General features: G+C 38.5%; 1 pseudogene; it reads right to left on the bottom strand.

The window, feature by feature from the left end:
* Positions 1-9,257: 9,257 nt before the first annotated feature.
* Positions 9,258-10,074, bottom strand: LOC118989929 (60S ribosomal protein L7-like; annotated as a pseudogene).
* Positions 10,075-22,464: the final 12,390 nt, after the last annotated feature.

Below are 22,464 nucleotides of genomic sequence, written 5' to 3'. Positions count from 1 at the left end.
GTAAGGAGTCGGGGTGTTTCTACATCAACTGCTGTCAGTGACTGGTTCATCAAAGAGGATCTGCTGTACCAGTTAAAGGGCTGTTTTATGAGTCCAAGCAAGAGATGAAACTAGCTTGGATTAGGGGAGTGGTGATGAAGACAGAGATAAGGGATATGATTTAAGAGATGCATATATACCACTTTTGTGTGCATTTGTTTCATGCTCTCCATTTTGTTAACCATATTATAAAGGTTTTACATTTTTGATCCTCTTTGAAAGTAAGTTGTAATCCCAAGATATCCCAAATAGAGACAAGAATAAAGTCTAATATTCTTATTCCTGATTCAGGATTTTAATTATTTAAAGGTCAAAATCTACAGCAAAGCTGTCCAATAGAATGCAAGCCCCACTAAGCATTTTCTAGAAATCACATTTAAAAAAATACAGTAAGTTCTCACTTAATGTTGTCAGGTTTTACAACTTGAAGCAAACAACATACAATGAAACCAATTTTACCACAGGCTAATGGATATAAACAGGAGTTAAGTTCCTATGGCATCTCATCAATGTTATAAAGAAATGACATTATCTAAGGACTTGCTGTAAATGTAATTTATTTTCATAATATATATTTAACCCAATATATTCAAATGTTATCATTTTAACTAGTAATCAGTCCAAAACTTATTGATAAAATCATTTACATCCTTTTTGATGCTAAGTTGTAGAAATCTGATGCCTGTTTTACACTTAAAACCCAGCCCAGTTTGAACTAGCTACACTTCAGGTGCTCAATAGCTGCCAATGTGGACTGTGCAGGTGTAGGTTTGTTTAGGAAATGTGTTCTTTGACAGTGTGTTATACATAGCTACTACCTAGTAGAAGGAAAAAATATATATATTTTTATTTTCCCATTATAGTTTACATTCAGTATTATTTTGTATTAGGTTCAGGTGTACAGCGTAGTTGTTAGATAATCATATACTTTATGTGTTCCACCCAAAGGAAAATATTTTGCATTTGAGTACTGAATGTTAAAACTAAAATGGAACAGGCAATATTAGTATGGTTTCTTATTTTCCTCCATGTATATTATTTTGATATTTCTAAGTCGAGAACTAAACAACTAGAATGACAACTTTTAACAATCTTTTTGACCTTAAAATAACTAGTAAGAATGGTTTCCTAAAGATAAGTATTTCTTATTGTTTGCCAGTTGGAGAGGAAGTCCTCTTTAAGTTTTTGACATCAGAGTCAGCATTTTTACATTTCACTTTATTTTTATGTCTCTTAGGCAGCATCCCAGTGCTCTCCTTTCTTTTTCTTATTTCAAAAACAATTATCAGGAGATAAGACTGGAAGTCAGAGCTTATTGTCTTATGAATTAGGTTCCTTTTCTTTCTCCATCTTCACAGTGGAAATGAGACATTTATATTGTCAGGTAAGTGGAATAACTTGAGACAATATAAAAATGGCTCTTGAGATTATGGTCTCACTATCAAAGGCCCAGAAACAATCAGATGAATGAAATTAAATATTTTAATGCAATTACATTTCTAAAACTGCACCCTTTAAAATATTTTAATGAAAGTCATGGTCACATGTGGCTCATTTATGTTTTTCTCCCAATTTGTATAAACAGACAGGATAAAAACTAAGGCAACCCAGGCCTACCATGGCTTAATCAATGTGAGTAAAGAGCCGTTAGGCCATACCCAATTCGGGGATGAAGTGTTTACTACTGGCTATCACAGTTTCACTTTTATGAACTTTTTAGGTTGTGTGGGATAGATTTTCTTATTTTATAAACAAAGCATTCTCCTGAGGAGTCTGGGCCTCCACTTAAAGGGTGACCGAGGAAGTGAACTAAGAATGCGTGGAAAAAGCTTTGGAGCTTTGGCTTCAGCAACACCTGGTTCAAATCCTGGCTTTACCATTTTTTATAAGGCATGACCTCAGTCCTATTACTTAGATTCTCTAAGTTTCATATGTCCCCTGTGTATCCTAAAGAGCTTTTTAATAGTGTAAACTCACTGTACTCTTTGTTGTGGTGTATAGATTTAAATACGTATGCATACTTCTATGAAAAATGAGACCATATTATGCATTCTGTTTGGTAACTTCTCCCATTTAATATGTTATAAATGTTTTCCATATTAACAAATTAGCATACTATCTATGTCATTGTGTTATTTGTTATATAAAGATTAAATGAGACAAACTATGTGAACATAACTGACATATAGTAATTTAAAAAACTGCAGAGTATAAATGGCACTGAAAATCAGATTCCATATGATTAGCCTGCTGGTTGATCTTTGCCCACTTATCTTTGCCAGCCGGCCACCCTCCTCCAGGCTTTCTCCAGCTGCCTTAAAGCCAGACTTCCACTCAGAATTACTTCATACATCAGGAGAGCTTCAGATATCAGGACCACTTTAGGCATCAGTGTCTCAGGCGTCACTGTAGGCACCAAAATAAAGGTGGCTCGGGGAACTGCACAGAAGGTATGTCACGGAGACTCTCCTGATGGTAGAAAATAAAATATTAAGGCTCTTTAGAGAAAGAAAATGTATACTCTACTGGTTCAAGATCTGGAAGGCCAGCAGACCCTGAGAGGAAGAAAAAACTTTTTATTTTTAAATTTTTAAAAAACTTTATATTACTTTTTGTTCAAGCACAGTTTTCTGCCTTTTACTCCCATCCCAGCCCACCCCCCAGCCCTCCCCATGTCCCTCCCATTTCTACCCCCCACTTATTTCTTTCCATGTGTCCCCCATTCTTGTTTCTGCTGCACCCTTTTCTCCTGAAATTCCCTCCCCTCTTCCCTCTGGAGAAAACACTCCAGAGGGATGGTTTCTCAGAGCAGGAAGTTTAATTTTCATCTCTGTCAAGTTCTTCAGATCAAGCACCCTAGAAATATTCGTTCCTTTCCTTATGGAACAAAACACAGCTAATGACCTCCCACTTCAGCAAGATTATCAGAACATGAGGAACACGCCAGATTTCTATTTGAAAATATGTGTTCCTCCTACTACATTTCTAGTTTTAAAATATCCCCTTTAACATTCCAAAAATTATTTTTGCAAATGATCTTGGCTGCAATTCAAAACAGTATATGTAGGACTTCCTGCCAAGATGGAAGCGTAGGTGGACACACTGTGCCTCCTTGCACAACCAAAATTAAGGACAACAAAAATTTAGAAACAAAAAACATCCAACAGACAGAAAATTGAACTGTATGGAAGTCGGACAACCATTCGTCCAGACCAGAAAGAAAGGTGGAATCATGGCCAGTGGAAAGGGGACGGGTAGGGCAAAGAGGCAGTTGGCAGACCCAGGGCATGCAGGTGGCATGGGGCTAGCAGACCCTGGACACGGGGAGGCAATGAGCAGACCCAGTGAGGTGCACAAGGTGGCTGGTTGACTGCGGTCACACATTTACATGTAGATAAACCAGGTGAAAATGGGCAGCAAGACAGACTGCACAACCTGGGGCCCCAGTGGTGGGAAATAAAGCCTAAAAGCACCAATTGAAACACTTGTGGGGGTTGAGGTGCTGCGAGAGATCCCCAGCCTCACAGGAGAGTTTGTGAGAGAGACCCGCATGGTCCTAGAATGCACACAAGCCCACCCACCCAGGAACCAGCACCTGAAGGGCCCAATTTGCTTGTGGGAAGTGGCAGAGGGGACTGAAATCTGAGAGAGAGCAGAGCAAGCACCACTGTTCCCTCTCTGACCCTGCCCCCACATACAGCATCACAACCCAGCAACTGGGTTGCCCTGCCGTGGTGAGCACCTATGGCTCAGCACCTCATACATAACAGGTGTGACCAGACCAAAAAAAAAAAGGCTCAAACAGAGGAACAAATCAAAGCTCCAGAGCCAATGCTCTAAGCTACCAAAAGAGAGCCAACCTATCAGATACACAGTTTAAAATACTGGTGATCAGGATGCTCATAGAACAGGTTGATTTTGGTCACAAATTACATGAAAAAATGAAGGCTACACTAAATGAAATAAAGAAAAATGCACAGGGAACCAATAGTGATGGAAAGAAAACTGGGACTCCAATCAATGGAGTGGACCAGAAAGAAGAAAGAAACAACCAAACAGAAAAAAAGGAAGAAACAAGAATTCAAAACAATGAGGAGAGGTTTAGGAATCTCCAGGACAAGTCGAAACATTCCAACATCCAAATCATAGGGGTACCAGAAGGAGAAGAGGAAGAGCAACAAGTGGACAAGTTATTTGAACAAATAATAAAGGAGAACTTCCCCAATCTGGCAAAGGAAATAGACTTCCAGGAACTCCAGGAAGCTCAGAGAGTCTCAAAGAAGGTGGACCCAAGGAGGAACACACCAAGGCACATCATAATTACATTAGCCAAGATGAAAATGAAGGAAAAAATCCTAGAAGCAGCAAGAGATAAGGGGATAGTCACCTACAAAGGAGTTCCCATCAGACTGCCAGCTGATTACTCGAAAGACACCTTCCAGGCAAGAAGAGGCTGGAAAGAAGTATTCCAAGTCATGAAATGCAAGGACCTATATCCAAGATTGCTCTATCCAGCAAAGCTTTCATTTAGAATGGAAGGACAGATAAAGTGCTTCTCAGATAAGGTCAAGTTCAAGGAGTTCATCATCACCAATCCTTTATTATAGGAAATGTTAAAGGGATTTATCTAAGAAAAAGAAGATAAAAAATATGAACAGTGGAATGATAGCAAACTCACAGTTATTAACAACCACACCTGAAACAAAAGCAAACTAAGTGGACAGCTAGATCAGGAGTGGAGCCACAGAAATGGAGATCACATGGAGGGTTAGCAACAGGGGAGTGGGAGGAAGAGAGAGGGGGAAAAGGTACAGAGAAGAAGTAGCATAGACAGTGGGGAGAAAATAGACAGGGGAAGGGCAAGAATAGTATGGGAAATGTAGAAGAAGCTAAAGATCTCATGACACATGGACATGAACTAAGGGGGGAATATGGGGGGGAGGGGGTGTGCAGGGTGGAGGGGAATAAATGGGGGGAATAAGACAACTGTAATAGCATAATTAACAAAATATTTTTTAAAAACCCCAATATATGTAACACTTACTAGGCTAGTTCATAGTCCCTTTCTGAAGACCCCTTTTCAGAAGTGTCCTCAGATGGTCTGGGATAGAAACATATCTTAGGGGCTGAACTTGCATGATATCTGCTAAATCACATGGGGCAGGGCCTAAGAAAGGAACTTAGAGGTGTATTGGTAGCCATCTGTCCTTTATACTACGCCTCTTGGGAAGGATACTCTGAGCTGTGGATGCTGGTGAAAACAAAGGTCACTGGGAAGGAAGGCTACATATTTGGGATTTTATGATGCTGTCCCATTGGCTTCTCCAACTAAGCCAATTGACATCTCAGTTTCTTAACAAAGGTAGCTATAAACATTACAAGGAAGCGTCAGTCAAATGGTAAACTAGTAATTATTGAAACTATGCTCTGTGCCGAGCACTGTGCTGGCAGTGTAGGTAGAGAAGTAAATAAGACAGGCGTGGTTCCACTATCATGGAGCTTCTGAATTAGGGGCAGAAACAGAGATATGAAGCAAATAATGTCGACTGTGTTTAGGGAAAATCTACTGAGACCAGGAGTCAGGGAGATTTCCTTAAGGAAGTGACATTTGAGCTGAGACTTGAAGGTAATGGAAGTGAGGGACTGGCATTTCCAGCAAAGGAAACACTGTGAGGAGATGTCAAGTATGACAGTGTCTGTCAAAATTTTCCCTTCTTATAAGGATACCAGTCAGATTATATTAGAGCCCACCATAGCAGCTTTATTTTAATGTAACTACCTCTTTAAAGGCTTTCTCTCCAAATGTAGTCACATTCTGAGGTATTCTGGGCTAGGGCTTTAATATAAGAATTTTGGGAGGAACAATTCAGTCCATAATTCCATTTATGTGCAGGGAATGGGGAGAGCGGATTTGGAGAGGGGCAATAGTGAAGACCCATAGGAGACTAAAGAGAAAAGTGATAGTGACCTGACCAATGAAGACAGTGTTGGGAGGACAGAGCTAGGGGAACGAGTCTGGGAAGCATTTTGGTAGAGAATTGATCAGATCTGGGAGTGATGGAAAGGGAGAAGTTAAAGGTAAGTCCTAAATTTCTGGCTTCTGCACCTGGCTGGAAGGTGATGAAGTTTGTTTAGATAGAAAACAATGAAGAAAGAGAAAAATAGTTTGTAGGGGAAAATGATGAACTCTTTTCTGTTCATGGTGAATCTGAGGTGCCTGTCACACATCATTTGGAGATGAAGAGTAGATTGTCTAATGGATAAGAAATTAGCCTCCATACCAGACTGAGCTGCTTATGATATAGATTAGCCTCTATAATAGAGAAAGCGGCTCTCACCTGGCCTTCAGTTTTTAATTTCTATGAAAAACACTCATAACCCTTTTCAAAAATATGCTCTTGATATCCTTAGAACTTTGCTCTACTTACAATTAACATTGCAAAATATTTCTTTTAACAATTTTCCATAGTCAGCTTGACTAGTGACTTAATGTACCTAAGGAATTGCCTAATATTATTGCCCCCTTCTCAAGGCTAAAACCACACCTTTCATTTCCTTTTTGCCTTCCAAAGCTTACTAAAGGTGAGGTTTTGCACTAGAAGTCTGTAATGTTTAACATAGATGGTAGAACAGAGGTTTTTTGTTGTTTTTTTTTGTTTTTGGTGATAGCACAAAGTCCAAGGCAGCACAGCCCTGTGGGGACTTGGTGGCACCTTAGGGGGAACAAGGGTGTTAGTGGTAGATGGGGATCAGAGAAGCAGCGTCAGGAGGCAGAGAATGCTGCAGCACCAAGGTCATGGTCAGTGGTGTCCTAGGGCAATTGGAGGCTGGAGCTAGGTCAGAGATGGAGAAAGAGCTGGGTTAGTCCTGGTGAAAGAGAGGTTTTGCCTTGAGTGTCCTGTCCCACGTTACCACAAGGGTCAAGGAGGAGATGCTGCTTTGGTCCAAAGTAGTGATAGCGAATTAGGGTGACTAACTGTCCTGGTTTTCCTGGGGCTGAGGGGTTGCTGGGTTGAGTTTCTCAGTTTTAAAACTAAGAATTAAGACGTAGGGAAACTGGGATGAGTTGGTTACCTTACAAAAAAATTCTAAATAGGCTCTTTGGTTCTTGAGTGGTCTCAAAAGGAGCAACTTCAGCCTAAAGCAAATGAAACAGTGTGACTAACATATAATCTTCTTAGTAAAAGGACTACTATAATTTACCTTATGTTTTTAAATTAATGAAATAATTTATGTTGATAATAAACTAGAAATCATTAGAGTGACCAAATGTTCCAGTTTGCCTGGGGCAGCCCTCATTTATGCCTATTGGCCCACATTCACTGAGTGCCTTTTCACCCTCAAAAGTGTCCTATTTGGGTGATTAATTGTACGGTCACCCTATCTTCAACAAGATGGTCTTTCTCGTTCTTGAATAAGAGTACTGTTTTGTGAGTGAAACTTGGCAAAGCAGGCCAATTTTTATACTATAATGTTTGCCAGTGTTCCTTTTAAGATGATTCACTGTGTACTACCTTTAATAAACAAGTCTTTTAAAATAAAATGTTTTATATCCAGAAGAACTTGAATAGTTCCACTTTTGAAGGCAGAATTTATTCCACAGACACATATGTTCTCTCTTAGTTAGTATACATTAGAAATTTCTATTATTCAGCCAATAGAGAGTATTTACGTCTGTTATCTAAAGAAATTGTATACGAAATAAACCTCTTTTCAGATTATGCAACAGATTTAAATACATTTTGTATTTATTGACACCAAAGTTGAATGTTTTTTGTTTAAAGATTTTATTTATTTATTTTTAGAGAGAAGGGAAGGGAGAAAGAGAGGGAGAGAAACATCAATCGGTTGCTTCTTACACATCCCCAACTGGGACCAGGCCGCAGCCTAGGCATGTGCCTTGACGAGGAATCCCACTGGTAACCTTTCACTTTGTGGGATGACACCCAACCAACTGAGCCACACCAGTCAGGGACAAAATTGAATGTTTGTCCCCTACCTTTCACTCACATTTAAGATCACTCTTGCATGGTTTTTCATTTCAGTGAATGTTATTGACCACTAGAGGGAGAAACAAGAAAAGCTTTACAAATGTTGACAAATCAGAGATTAGTTACATACCAGTAGTAAATTTTACTAATTTTATACAGATTCAAGGAGTGCATTCACAGATACTGTTGGTTGTTGGAGATCTGTCAGTTTTATGAAATCTGGCAGAAATAATGTAACAGAAAGATTACATTTCTGTCACAAAGTAATTCTCTAAAGTGTGAGGAACAGCATGTTCTATGGCTAACTAGCTAAATTGTAGTTTTTTTTGTTTAATTTGTGCCTTTGCCCAAAGGATGCAGTAAATAAACATATCTAATAAGGATGAATGGCAAAAGAATTAACTGCTTCATACTTTAAAGGTGGGAAAAATGGCAAAAGGAAAAATACCACCAGAAAACAATTGTACTTTGCATTAAATGAATTTGACAATTAATACTTAAAAATTATAGTTAAATATATAGAACATAGTTATAAAGTGACTGAAAATTCTAACTAACTGCTCAAATATCTGGATTTATTGAGAGACCATCTCTTAAAATCTATTATTTTGTTAGAGAATGTCTTTGAATTATTCATTATCTAAGAAATTACTGACTCATTTTGTTGTAAGAAAAAATATATACAATATGTTAATTCAACAAATAAATGTTGGACATCAACTCAATCCTTAGGAGATTTAGGACTAACTTTGACAGGAATTCTTTTCTAAGAAATTTACTGCCTACATAAAAAGCCTACTTATGAAACTATGTAAAAAAAAGGTAGCTATGGGCCGTACCATTAAAGAAAAAGAGTCAGAACACTATGATTGGTGAGAAGCAAAGGTTGCCTATAGTTTGATGTGTCTGTTGGGGATGGTCGGGGCCAAGGAGTGGGAAGATTCTGAAAGACTGGAATAGGGCCTGAAGATACTGTGATGATTTTATGTGTCAGTGTGACTGGGCCATGTGGTGCCCAGATATTTAGTCATTATTTAGGTATTTATTTAGGTATTTCTATAAGGTATATTTAGGTGATATTTAACTGGTTTAAGAGTTAAATCAGCAGACTGACTTAAACATATTGTTCTTCACAATGTGTGTGGGCCTCATTTAACCAATTGAAGGCCTGACTAGAACAGAATGCTGACCTTCTCCCAAGTAAAAGAGATTTCTCTTGCGTGATAGTTGTTTTTTTCTATTTTAAAGCAGTTCCTGTTTATTAACTGACCAGATTACAAAAATGGCCATGGTAGATACCTTAGTTCATCCTTCTAATAAGCCCATTGATCTGGTCCTCCCTGTTACCAGCATCTCCACCTTCTACAAAGTAGGTGATCTTTTTCTTCATTCCACCTTGTGGAGAAGATAATTTGAAGGGCCATAGGAAGTTGTTTGCATCTTTGAAGCATTTTCCAACAGTGTAGGTCTCATGAATCAGATCCTCCACGCAGATGATGCCACATTTACCAAGAGATCGGGCAATCAATGCCTTATCTGTCAGGGCAATTCCTTTTCTGTTGATTTTCCCATACCCACACTTGTAGATCGATTCATTTACTGACTTCAGGTTAAGGTACCCTCATGCAATATATGGTTCCACAGTCCTCAGCATGTTAATCGAAGCCTTGTTGAGCTTAACAAAGGTGCCATTGAAGATTTGGCAAAGGGGAAGAAGCTGCAGCACCTTTCAGACCTTGGTGCTCACATCATTGATATCTCTGATCCTGATGACAAATGCCAGTTTGGGTTCTGCAGGTACATAGAAGTTGCCAGCTTTTCTTGCCATTCTTGCCATTCAAATCTCAGATCTGTACATCTGCCTATATTCCTTGTGATAGTGCTGAGCTTTTTCACAGATACCCTTCCTCCTTGCCTTTCAAAGTATCTTTTGGGCAAACTTCTTTCTAAGGTGCTTGATTTTCAGCTCTGCAAAATTCCTTTGCTTTTTCTTGAGGGTTTCTGGCCCAGCAATAAACTCCTTCTTCTTCTTTGCACCTTCCATGGTTCCAGCCAGAAAAAGAGGCTGCCTGAATGGCTTTTGAACTAAAACTGGGAAATCAGCGCTACAGATTTTGGATTGCCAGCCTCCATCAATTTCATGAGCCAATTTCTTATAACAAATATCTTTCCTATTCTATAAATATGTCCTATTGGTTCTCTTTCTCTGGAGAACTCTAATACACTGTTAATAATGCTTAAAAATAAGCATCCAATAATCAACCAACAAAGATCTAGTTGGTACAATTTTTAGCCCAGTGTGAGGCTGGACAATGGCAGATATACTAGAATAGAATCTATTTATAGAGAATTCTGATAAATCTAGAGCTACTTCAAAGAAGAATAGAAATATAAGCTGATAAAAACAATAGACTTAAAAATAAATGTTCTACTATATTAATTTATTATTAAAGTAAAGGAAAAAGAAACCAACTACAGAATTAAAGAAGAAACCACACTGAGTCAGGTAGGAAGGATAGAGATGCAGAATGGCCTAGTCCCACAATCATGTGTAGTGGCGAAAAATCAGGAGGGTTTCTTAGGAGTGAGGGGTCCAGCCCTGCACTAGGCACACCAACCCAGGTTTCCAGGGCCCGGAAGAGAAGTCCCATAACTTCTGGTTATAAAAACCAGCAGGGATTGGGGCTGTAGAAGACAGAAACTGCTGGGGTCTCAAGGCAGTTCCTTTGAAAGGGCCTGTGCACAGACTCATTCCCTCAGAGCTCCAGCATGGGGGCAGCAGATTGAAAGGTATCAGAGACATATGGGGAAGAATTGAATTGTCTAGGATCAGAGAGAGAGCTGGGGGTCAGCTTTCTCCCAGACAGAAGTGCTGGCAAAGGCCATTGTTTCTTTTCTGAGCCACCCCCCACCCCCACAGAGTCACAGAGCCATCATTTGGGTGCCATATATGAGATGCCATTAACTTGGTTCACAGTGTTTGCCCCATGCTGGTGATTCCTTGAAGCCCCACCCCACCCAACTTTCAGGCCCACCAAAGCTGTTTCCAGTGACCTTTCTATATGAAACGCTTCTTTTGGTACTTGCTTTAGATTTTCTTAAATTCTTTCAAACAAGCAGCATCTGGCCTCAGTGAGCCTGGTACTTCTTGCTAAGTTGCCCCAGGCCTGACAGTAGCAGCAACTGGACTTAGTTCATAGATTGACCTCACAAGTGGCAGCCATCAACAGGTCACTTTGTAGCTTATGCTGCGTGACTCTGGACAGAACACAGATGGTGGCAGACCTTCGGTGTGGTGCTCTATAGGACACCTACTGCATTAAGCCACACTACCAAGCCTGGGCGATGGAACAGATGTACCTAATACATGAAAACAAACATAGGAAGGGTGCCAAAATTAGAAGACAAAGAGACATGGCCCAAATGAAAGAACAGAACAAAACTCCAGAAAAAGAACTAAACAAAATGGAGACAAGCAATCTACTAGATGCAGAGTTCAAAATACTGTTTATAAGGATGCTCAAGGAACTTAGTAAGGACCTCAACAGCATAAAAAAGATCCAGTAAGAAAAGAAGGATACACTAATTGGAAAGAACAATTTACCTTGAATCAACAGTATAGTCAATGAAGCCAAGAATCAAATAAGCAATTTGAAATATAAGTAGTAAAAACCAATCAATCAGATCAGCAAGAAGAAAAAAGAATTTTAAAAAATGCGAACATTGTAAGGAGCCTCTGGGTCAACTTCAAGCATACCAACACTTGCATCATGGGTATGCCAGAAGGAGGAGAGAAAGAACAAGGAAATGGAAACGTATTTGAAATAATAACACAGAAATATTTCCTATTCTGGTGAAGGAAATAGACATACAAGTTCAGGAAGCACAAAGAATCCCAAACAAGATGAACCCAGAGGCACACACCTAGACACATCATAATTAAAATGCAAAGTTTAAAGACAAAGAGAGAATCTGAAAAGCAGCAAGAGAAAAGCAATTAGGTACTCATAAGGGAGTTCCCATAAGACTGTTGGCTGATACTCAAAAGAAACTTTGCAGGCTAGAAGGGATTGACAAGAAGTATTCAAAGTCATGAAAAGTAAGGACCTACATCTAAGATTACTCTACCCAACAAAGCTATTATTTGAAATTGAAGGACAGATGAAGAGCTTCCCAAAGAAAAAAAAGCTAAAGGAGTCCATCACTACCAAACCAATATTATGAGAAATGTTAAAGGATCTGAAAAAGAGAAAAAAGATGGAAAAGAAGAAGGAGGATGACGGGGAGAAGGAGAAGGAGGAAGAGGAGGAAGAGAAAAAATTTGAGCAATAAAATGGCATTGAGCCCTGGCTGGTGTAGCTCAGTGGATTGAGCACAGGCCTGCGAACCAGAGGATCGAGGTTCGATTCCCAGTCAGGGCACATGCCTGGGTTGCAGGCCGGTTCCCTGCAGGCCAACTCCCAGCAGGAGACACACAAAAGGCAACCGTACATTGATGTTTCTCTCCTTCTTCCCTTCCCCTGAAAAAGGTAAATAAATAAATTTATTTAAAAAATTTTTAAAAATGGCATTGAATACATATCTATCAACAATTGAGTCTAAAAACAAAATAAACTAGCAGAAGAGCAACAGAATCATAGCTGCAGGGAACATTTTGATGGTTACCAGATGGGAGGATGATCAGGTAGGTGGAAGGGTAGAAAAGTAAAGGCATTATGAAATAAAAATTAGTAGTTACAGAATAGTCACAGGGATGTAAAGTACAAATAGGGAACAGAATAGTCAAAGAACATGTATGCATGACCCATGGATGTGGACAGTGATATGGGGATTGCCTGAGGGGTAGAAGATTACTGGGTAAAGGGGAGCAAAGGGGTGAAACTTGGGACAACTGTAATATCATAAACAATAAAATATAATTTAAAAGAAAGTAAAGAAAAAAATTAAAATTGTAACCTGAAGGAAAAAGTAAATTATAGCCCTAATAATGCAACCATTGTTAGAAGTTGGTATATTTCCTTTCAGTATTATTTTTTCCTAATTTTTAATGTATTTAAACTTGAATGCATGTAAAAATCATGTAGTTGATTTTAAAATGTTTTACCTTAACATTTTATCATAAACACTTCCCCATTTTGTTTCACTGTTAAGAATTACACATTTTAATGCCTATATAATATACAATCTGTGGACTGACTATAATTTTCATAATCATTGTTATTTTTGGATAATAAGTTTGTTATACAATTTTTTCTCTATTTTTAAGATAACTTATTGGGAAAAGCCCTGCCTGGTTTCAGAAGCTGTGATCCCCCATGGCTAAGGCTGAGTAAAAAGACCCTGGGACCATCAGCCATTAAGGAGACAAAGCTTATCTTCCTTGCAGAGGCACCGCCTCTGCCCCCCTTTTACTTCACCCTCTTTAGCCCCAGGCAGATGACTGGTTAGTCAATGATGGATAAGATTCCTCAAAGATAGGATGACCTAAGACAGGAGCAGTCACAAAGGGGTCCTCAGGGAAGGACTTGGGGGCCATGGAGAAAGAGGGTGATAGGCCCTTGACCCTCAGCTTTGACATAGCCTGAGTCCTCATTCTGTTTTGCAAAAGTCTCCTAGTCTCTTGGCTGTCTTACTTCCCCTGCCTGACTTCACCCTGAAACAATGCCTTAAGTCTGAAACAATGCCAGAGGTGGGTATGGCCCTGTGCTGGAAAAGGTGGGCTCTTGGGGCAATCAGGCCTAAGAAGGAATGCATAAAATCCTATGAAACCTAATTTGCTAATACCCTCAATTTAGATGATTGAGGTCCAAACATGAAATGAGTTTGTTCTCCAAAGTTTTTTGGCCTTTTAGCTATCTGACCCTGACTCAAAAAAAGCCTTCAGAGTTCTTTGAATATTATCAATTGTTTGATCATTACTGCCTGACAATGATTGATGAGCTTTATGTATATACCCTGTATTCCTATGCAAATTAAACTCAGTAAAAGCCCATCAGGAACAGGTTCCTGGTTCTTCTGCTTTGAGAGATCAGCCACTTTTCCTCCCCAGCAGATCACAACTTGGTAGACTTATTCTTATTCATGGTGCATGGGGAGGATCTGAGAGTGGAGCCCCCCCTCCTGCCCCAGGAACTAGTATAAGTATTTCGTAGTATAGCTCTTTCATAATTTGGTTATTTCAGAATAAATTCTTAGAGGTGGTATTATTAGATTGTCAGGTATGAATATTTTTATAGTTAAATTGCTTTGCACCAATACTGTGCCAACTTATAAGGCCACTGAAATAAAACCCTAGATTTGCCAACTTAATACTTTTTCTCATCTTCATTAATAAAATATTTTCTTTGGTAGGAATGTGACATGTTGTTATAAAAATCTCAATTCCCTAGTCTCCCTTGGGCTAGGCATATCCATATGATGGTTCTGGTCTATGAATTTTGCTGGGTTAAGCCTCCAGAAACATTTTTGTTTTACTAATTAAAAGGAAGCAGTGGCACACACCCTTTCCCCTTTTCCCTTCCTTTTTCTTCCTGACTGAAAGTGGAGGTATCCCCTTGCTACTCGGAGCTTGAAAGCTACTGCTTGAGATGGTAGAACAGGAAACTAGATGTTTGTGACTTTATGGAAGATGCGTACCAACTCGACTCTTTCTTCTGAAATTCTTGTTATGTGGGTAAATTAGTCCTTATCTAGTTAGAAAATGCAAGGCATATCTCTGTTACAGGAAGCCAAAAGAAAATCTAATAGTAGCATATGTGTGTAATTATTTCTCCATAATAATGGGAATTGTCACTAAAATGGGGTGGAGGGGAACTATATTGACATTCCTGATTACAAATAGCAAAACAAACCAACAAAAAGAAGAAATCTACAGGTTCACATACCTGGGGAAATCAGGGTTGAAGTATCTTCTGGCTTTACTAAGTGGCATCAATGATACTAGTAGCTTAATCTTTTTCTCCCTTTCCCATTTTTCCCTTTTCCCCCTTACACTGTCTTTTCTATGTGTTTCTCGACTTTATGGCCAACATAAAGTTCTCTCCATGCAGCTGAAGAATTTGGCCAACAAGCAACCCTAGGCTTATGTTGGTTCAATATCAATTAAAGTATAAAAAGAGAGAACTCTTCACTTTTGTTCAGAGTCTTAGGGAAGGACTTGGATCAGGCCTGTGTCACGTGCTCATCCAAGGAGGGATGGAGACAAGACGACTGGGAGTTCCAACCCCACCAAGATCACTGGGAGAGGGAAGGGGCAACTTTTCAGAGAAAAAGTCGGGTGCTAACATCATAACATGGTAGAGAGGCTAAAACAACGTGTCATCAACAATCACCTTTTCCCGATAAAATGTTCTTCATTGTTACTCTAATTGGCCTTTCTTTGAAGTTGAATATTTTGTCTGTTTATTAACTTCACTTTCTTCTTTTAAAATTTCCCCCTTTAAGACATTGTTCATTGACAAACAGAGTAAGTTTATACTTGATGACTTGGACAGTTGAATATTCTCTACTTTGAACATGATGGCAATTTTGTGTTTATAATCTACTACTGCACATCTGGAAATGTCTGATAGACATATTGTAAGGCCCTAAATATAGTGAGAACAGTGGCAATGCTGCTAGACAGAAATTTAATCAATAGGTGTACTTGAGTCACATCATAGACTAAGTATGGAAGGGTATAAAATATAGTGGATTCCCATCTGGGAGGTAATAGAATGGATTTTAATACAATACTTCATGAGAATGCTTCTCTAGCTATTACACTGGCATTTTGGCATATGATTTCTGCCCCCAAATTCTGAATTATTGAAAACAAGATTTAAAACCATAGTCAAGATTTAAGTTCTACATTAAGGCCTAAAAGTAAAGCAAAATTATTTTTCAAGTAGCCTAGAAGATCTTTTTGGCAAACTATTATTTTATTATTTTTTAAATTCACTAAATATTTATTCCATTGGTGTTTATGGCAATCATTTCATATATTGTTACCATCCACGTAAGATCTTATGATTTTGGAGAGCAGGGGCAGTGGCTGCAGATTCTCTAATTCTTTCCTCCCAGGCTTCAGTGTAAGCATAGCTCTAAGGTATTGCATGAGGCAAAGGGGTAAAACTAAGTCATCACTATGCACAGCTTTGCCCACACAATCTCACCAGACTGAATGTAAATGTCCTTCAAAAGAGGAAAGATTGAGACATAAGAGCAAGTGATGTATTGATTGTACCATGTACCAAACATATTAAATCAGTTTGATTCCCCTCCTCCTTCCAGAAAAAGAGCTGGCAATAGAAATGAAAGAGTCTTTTCTCTGTCCCCCAGAGCTGCTGCTGTGTCTGGCTGCTCCAGACCAGCTGCCTCTGCAATCAAGCAGCTTGAGATGTTATTTGTGCTGAAAATAGCTTTTTTAAAAAAATTCTTGGTGTATAAAAGAAATAGGTAAAAATACCTGAGGCACGGGTCTGTTCATAAATATTAATTACATGTGAATTTACATAATGGAGACTTGTTCAGGGAAGTTTTGCAAACTTGCCATTTAAGCAGCTGCATTTTACATGGAGCCCAGAGCAACTAACATTTAGCTTCCAACAGATACCTGGGGTCTTAGTTAGGACTACATGCGGCTAAAGCATCCTAATAGTCAGGCAATTTCATGCTTCTGTACCTTGTTTATATTTTGTCTTACCTGTCTGGAAGTCTGTACCTTGTCCTTTGGGAGTTAGCATGAGTTTGTGTTCTTTTGGAAATGTTTTCTGACCACTCCCATTAATCTCTATACTCCCAGGACACCTCACGCAGAAGCATATGATTGGACTCTAATGTAACTGATTTTTCTTACCTGCCTGCTCCACTGTCTGGCCAGGCTGCAACTATATTTTATTCATCTTTGAAACCAATGGCCCAGCCAAATACCTGGCCCACGTTCTGTAAGGATTTGTTGAAAGGATGAAAGCAGTTGAAGTTGACCTTTGAGGCTCCCTCATCTCCCTACTTGTTCTCTCTTTTTTTGGGTGGTATCTCACCCTGCCTCACCTGATCTCGCCATTTTCATGTCTTCATACATCCTCCTCCTGACTTGCTGATGCCTTTCACTTCCAGATCCCATCTGGGTTTGGAAGTAAGTTTACTCATGTCATAAATTACAAGCTGTTGGAGAATGGGAAAAGTATTGGTCATCCATTAAAAAGTGTTGAATTCCCTCAGTAGTTAGCAGAGTGTTTTTCACATATTAGCTCCTTATTTAGATTTAAACGTGTATTGTTTTAATCCATTTATAAAAGTAATACATATTCATTATAGAGAGCTATTTTAAAAGTACAGAGTATCATTAACAACAAATCACTTATAAATAATTGGTATTAATATTTTGGTATATCGATACTTATAACAATTCTTTTCTATGTTTATATATTCTTTTCCTTTTTGCAAAATTGAGATCATACTGTATAATTTTTTTTGTCCTACCTTTGCCATTTAACATTCTACCATGAGCATTTTATCATAGCTTTAACTATTCTTTTTTCATTTTTGAGAAAGATTTTATTTATTTATTTTTAGAGATAGGGAAGGGAAGGAGAAAGAGAAGGAGAGAAACATCCATGTGAGAGAGAAACATAGATTGGTTGCCTCTCCTACACACCGTGACTGGGGACCAAACCCGAAACCCAGGCGTGTGTGCTGACCAGGAATCAAACTGGCGACCCTCCACTTTGAGGAACGACACTCAACCTACCGAGCCACACTAGTCAGGGCTAAGTGTTCTTTTTAAAATGTCTCTGATTTAATAATTTTCTTATTTCTGGACATTCAGATCCAATTTTTTCTTTTATAATCAAGTCTGTGATGAAAAGCCTATGTACAAATCTGTATATTTTCCACTATTTCCTTAAGTTCCTAAAGGAATTATTTGACCATTCCATGTCAACATTTTAAGGTCTTTCGATACTTAGGGCCAAACCATGTTCCAGAAATGTTATATTACCTTATCATTTATTCACTCACTTAACAAATATTTATTAAGCCTTTACTATACACTTGATGCTATATAGGGGCTAGGATTATAATGGAGAATAATGTTCTCAAGGTCCTGGGGGAGACAGATAATAAATAAATAAGAAAGAATAATATATTGTTAGTAGAGCTCTGAAGGAAGCTCTGACTGAGTAGGTCCTACTGCGGTCAGAATGTTGGTGGGAAGCTTTTCCGACAGATCTCATTTAATTTGAAACCTGAAGCATGGAAAAAGTACCAGTCATGAAAGTGGAGTGAAGTCTGCTGGGAAGCGGGCAATGGCAAGAAATGCAGTTGAGCGGGTAGGTAGGGAAGACAAAGGGCCAAACCATGGTTCTCTTAAGTGATAGGTGGCTATTGAACCAATCCTGACAATGTGTTTATAGGCTTCAGCAGGTCAATGCTTTACCACTTTTACTGAACACTTACTTTTGAACAGAAGTTTCCCAGAAATAATCTCTTTCACTCGAAAAGAATGCCTCCACTGGTGGAGTTTTGGGACCACGGTTGGTGGGCATTTCCCTGCCTCTCAGATTATGTTAGAGAGTTCTTTCCCTGGTTGTGTCCTCTTCTATCAATGCCCAGGAGTCTGCACAGGGATATTGGTCACATACAGCAGTCATGTATGGTCACAGTCAAGGGCTGTGGCTCATTGCTCCTCCTTAAAGTTAATAAAAGCTGCCCATTATGAGTCTTGGATTGATTGTATATCCCTATGGTAGTGGAATGAATTAAGATGAACTTTAAAATATTTAATTTAAATGTTTGTAATATTTGTATTTTCTCTAAATAATATACAATAGGTTTTATACATAAATATATATTACACATAATTAATATTTTTAATATAGAGAGACTATACACACACATACATATGATATTAAGAATAACCTTTTGTGTAGAGAATTAAGAAGGATTTAATTTCCCCAGAAGTTTTATAGTTATATCTGAGATAGAGATTGAAATTCAGCAAGAGCTGTTTTGAATTCTAAATCCTCAGCTTTGATTAGTTTGTGTTTATATTAGGAGTTGGGCTTTGTATTCAGTTTTCAGATTTATTTTTATGTATTGTACATTGATGTTTACTGAGCACTTCCAGGTTTATACATATTTATAAATGAAAGGCTTTATTTATTTATTCTTTTTGGGCCTGGATTTTACGTATTTCTTACTCATCAAAAAGAAAATGATACTCTATTAAAAATCAGACATTTTAAAGACCACTTTAAAATCAAACAAGATTACAATGAGAAAAGCATTCTTTCAATTCTTTGTCTAAAAAAGCAGGTCTATACAATACTGAGTGTTTGTTTTGATAAGACATATTATTATAAGCAATCAAAACAAAACTATATAACATAAAAATCAAATGAAATCAACAAATATTTACTGAGTATCTACAGTATACTAAGGGCTGAGTAGTCACTGTGGGTAGTGGAGAAGTATAGTGTGTAATCCCTGCCCTATAGGAGCTTATTACCTAATAGGGGACAAAAACATAGGGGTGAGAGGGGAACCAAGGACACTCACAGGTATGGGCCACTTATTGTGGGGCAGGAATTGTGCTGGGTGCTTCCACATAAGTTTTCTTCTGTACAGCTGAGCTCATCATCATCCCCCAATTCTTTAGTATTCTCTTTTCCACTCTTTGCCCAGTCATACAGCCTCCAGGCCATCCTCAGTTCTCACCACCCTTGCTCATCTTTTACGTCTTATCATCATCAAATCCTATTTCTGGACTCTTCCAGTGGCCTCCTGACTGGTCTCATTGCCCCTGTTCTTTTCCCTTCTTAGCCTATTCTCCTTCCACAATGTGGACAGAGTGAATTCTCTGAAATGCAAATACGATTAAGTACAACTCTTTTGGGATGCACGTAACAGAATCCATTTAAGATGAACTACACCAAGGGGGTTATTTATTATTATGAATGCAGCAGTGACCCTTGGGCTTCAAGGGCAGGATGCAGCTGGGTCAGATGAACAGAATGGGCCAAGACTGTCACTACCGCCCCCTTTCTCTTTCTCTTTCTCGCTCTCTCTCCCTCTCCCTCTTCCTTTCTTTCTTTCATCCCTTGTCTTTGCTCTACATATCTATTTTACCCCTTACTGCAGATCAGCTCTTTTTTTTCTTCTGGTATACACAGTGGAAAATGACAACCAGACTGGGACTGAACTATCTCAGTTTCCATTCTAAATTCCTCAAGGAAGGGACTCATGGGCCAGCTTCAGTTAGAAGTCACCTTGGATTAGTCACCAATGGTAAGCAGGGTTACCTTGTAGGGACAAGGGAACTGTAACTGTGTTGTTGGAACAGAGAAGCAGCGGTTCTCAGAAAAAAGGGTTGTGAGGCAGACACACCAGCATGTGTTTCTTGGAAAGGCTGGGGATCTGAGTTAGCTTGAGCATACGGCTGAGTTAGGGGTAGAAAGAAATAAGTTTAAAAAGATGAATGGTTGGGGCTAAGTTTTCAAGAATCTTTATGTGAAGCGAAAGAGTTCGAACTTTGTCCTACAGATGTTGGGGACTTATTGAAAAAATTTTTTAATGGAGTGACTTGAACAGTATTTAAGAGAATTAATCTAGGAGTAGATTAGATAGATTTAAATGGGAGAAACTGGAGCAAAACTCACTTAGGAAGATGTTATGAGATGTTAAGACATCTCCTGAGTCATCTATGAGATGACAAGGGCATTGGAAGAATGTGAGTAAAAATGTTAGGGGAGATATAGATTACTTGGACCTAGTTTTTGTTTTTTAATCTCTGTAAATTTTTTGTGGTTATTATATTAATATAGAACATCAACAAAAAGCCAGACCATTTGATAGTTCATATGGCTGAAATTCATATAGTTCTGACAACTCTATCATGTTTCTGACAGTTTTAAAATTTCTTTCCTCTGGAAGATAAGGATCAGGTCTTCCCCCCACCCCCCCACACCTCTCATTATTTCCACTCCAGGTCAGCATATATGAGGAGAACATTATTAGAAATAGAAATGAAGTTGCAAAATTTGGGGCTAATTAGGAAGAGAGGCAGGGAAAGAGACAAAACAATAATGAATTGTTTTCCATTCAAGATGGAAATTTCTATAACAGGGAAAAAGCTAGTATCATTAACTAAGAGTACTGGACAGTAAGTCATTTTTAAAGAGGCTCTGTCAAGTTCCCACAACATTTTCTGGGTAAAATTTACTATAGCATTTATCACACTGCTTTACAATTATCTGTCCACCTGGCCCCTCCACATGAGCTGTCTCTTTCTTTAGGGCAGAGACTCTTGCTTATTAATCTTGACCTCCATGGTGCTTGGCATAGGGCTTGACTCACCTAGATGCGGAACAAAGGTCAAGTATCCCCCATTTGATTATAGGCCTGTAAAGGAGGGTCTAGGCTTCTTCATATACTTTACAGAGCACTTGGAAAGGGTAACCGGACAAAAATTGCTAATATGTGTACTACAGGCCTTTCCTCTGTCCTAGTTCTTCTGGATTTTTATGACAAGAATTGAAACCAAAAGGAATATGAAAAAAGAACAAGAGGCCTAGGGTTAGGTGAAAAGTTCTCCAGGGGCTTGTATGAAATGAAGTAAGGGACTACCTAGGGTGTGCGAGGACAATGCATGGGAGAGAATGCAGAGGATTTTAAGAAGTGTGAGTACTTCTCTTGGTGTTTGAACAACATGAGTTAAGGTCTTGCTTTATTTTTGAACTCCTCTTGGTTCTTGAATTGTGTTCTTTTGATGATCCCATTCTGGGGTAGAACTACATAGGTCATAGCTATCTAGGTTTTATGTATATTTGGTAAGGATCTGTGAAAGGAAGGAGAAAAAGAGAGCTAGAGTGAGAAGACAGTGGGGGCTAAAGGGAGGAAGGGGCACATTAACGTCGGATTTCCCAGTGGAGATCCTTGAATGTAAGCCATTTTCTTGGATGTCCATTTTGAAACCCATACAGTTCATCCGAATTACATACTAATTTTCCCTGAAGTTGGTGAGATTTCCACGGAGAAGTAAGGGCCTGAATGGGTTTCAGTGGGAATCAAAAGCGTCAGGAGAAGCTCAGTGGCATTAAGAAATTCAGCTGATCTTTTACTGGAAAGGAAATGAACAATGAACAGTAATTCTGATTAAAAAGGAAATATTTAACATTAAAAATACCTCGATTATTAGTTTTAAAAATGATTATTTTATACTAGAGACCAAACTTTTTTTCTCCAAGGAAATTTTCCTACTAAAATCCAGTATTTTAATATAGGAGTATCATTCTTGAATCAACAAAAATACATTTTTTCTCAGTGATATATTTATATTGCAATTAATGTAATATTAAACTATACCCTGAGGAACTTTAAAATGGAACACTAAAAATGTTTAAAGGGTGATAGAAATAAAATGAATTTCAAGAATAAATTAGTTTTTAGGATCATG

The sequence above is a fragment of the Sturnira hondurensis genome, unplaced genomic scaffold (genome assembly GCF_014824575.4).
Source record: "Sturnira hondurensis isolate 20B ecotype Veracruz unplaced genomic scaffold, ASM1482457v3 Scaffold0006655, whole genome shotgun sequence".
Lineage (NCBI taxonomy): Eukaryota > Metazoa > Chordata > Mammalia > Chiroptera > Phyllostomidae > Sturnira > Sturnira hondurensis.
This window is presented reverse-complemented; position numbering and strand designations above follow the sequence as displayed.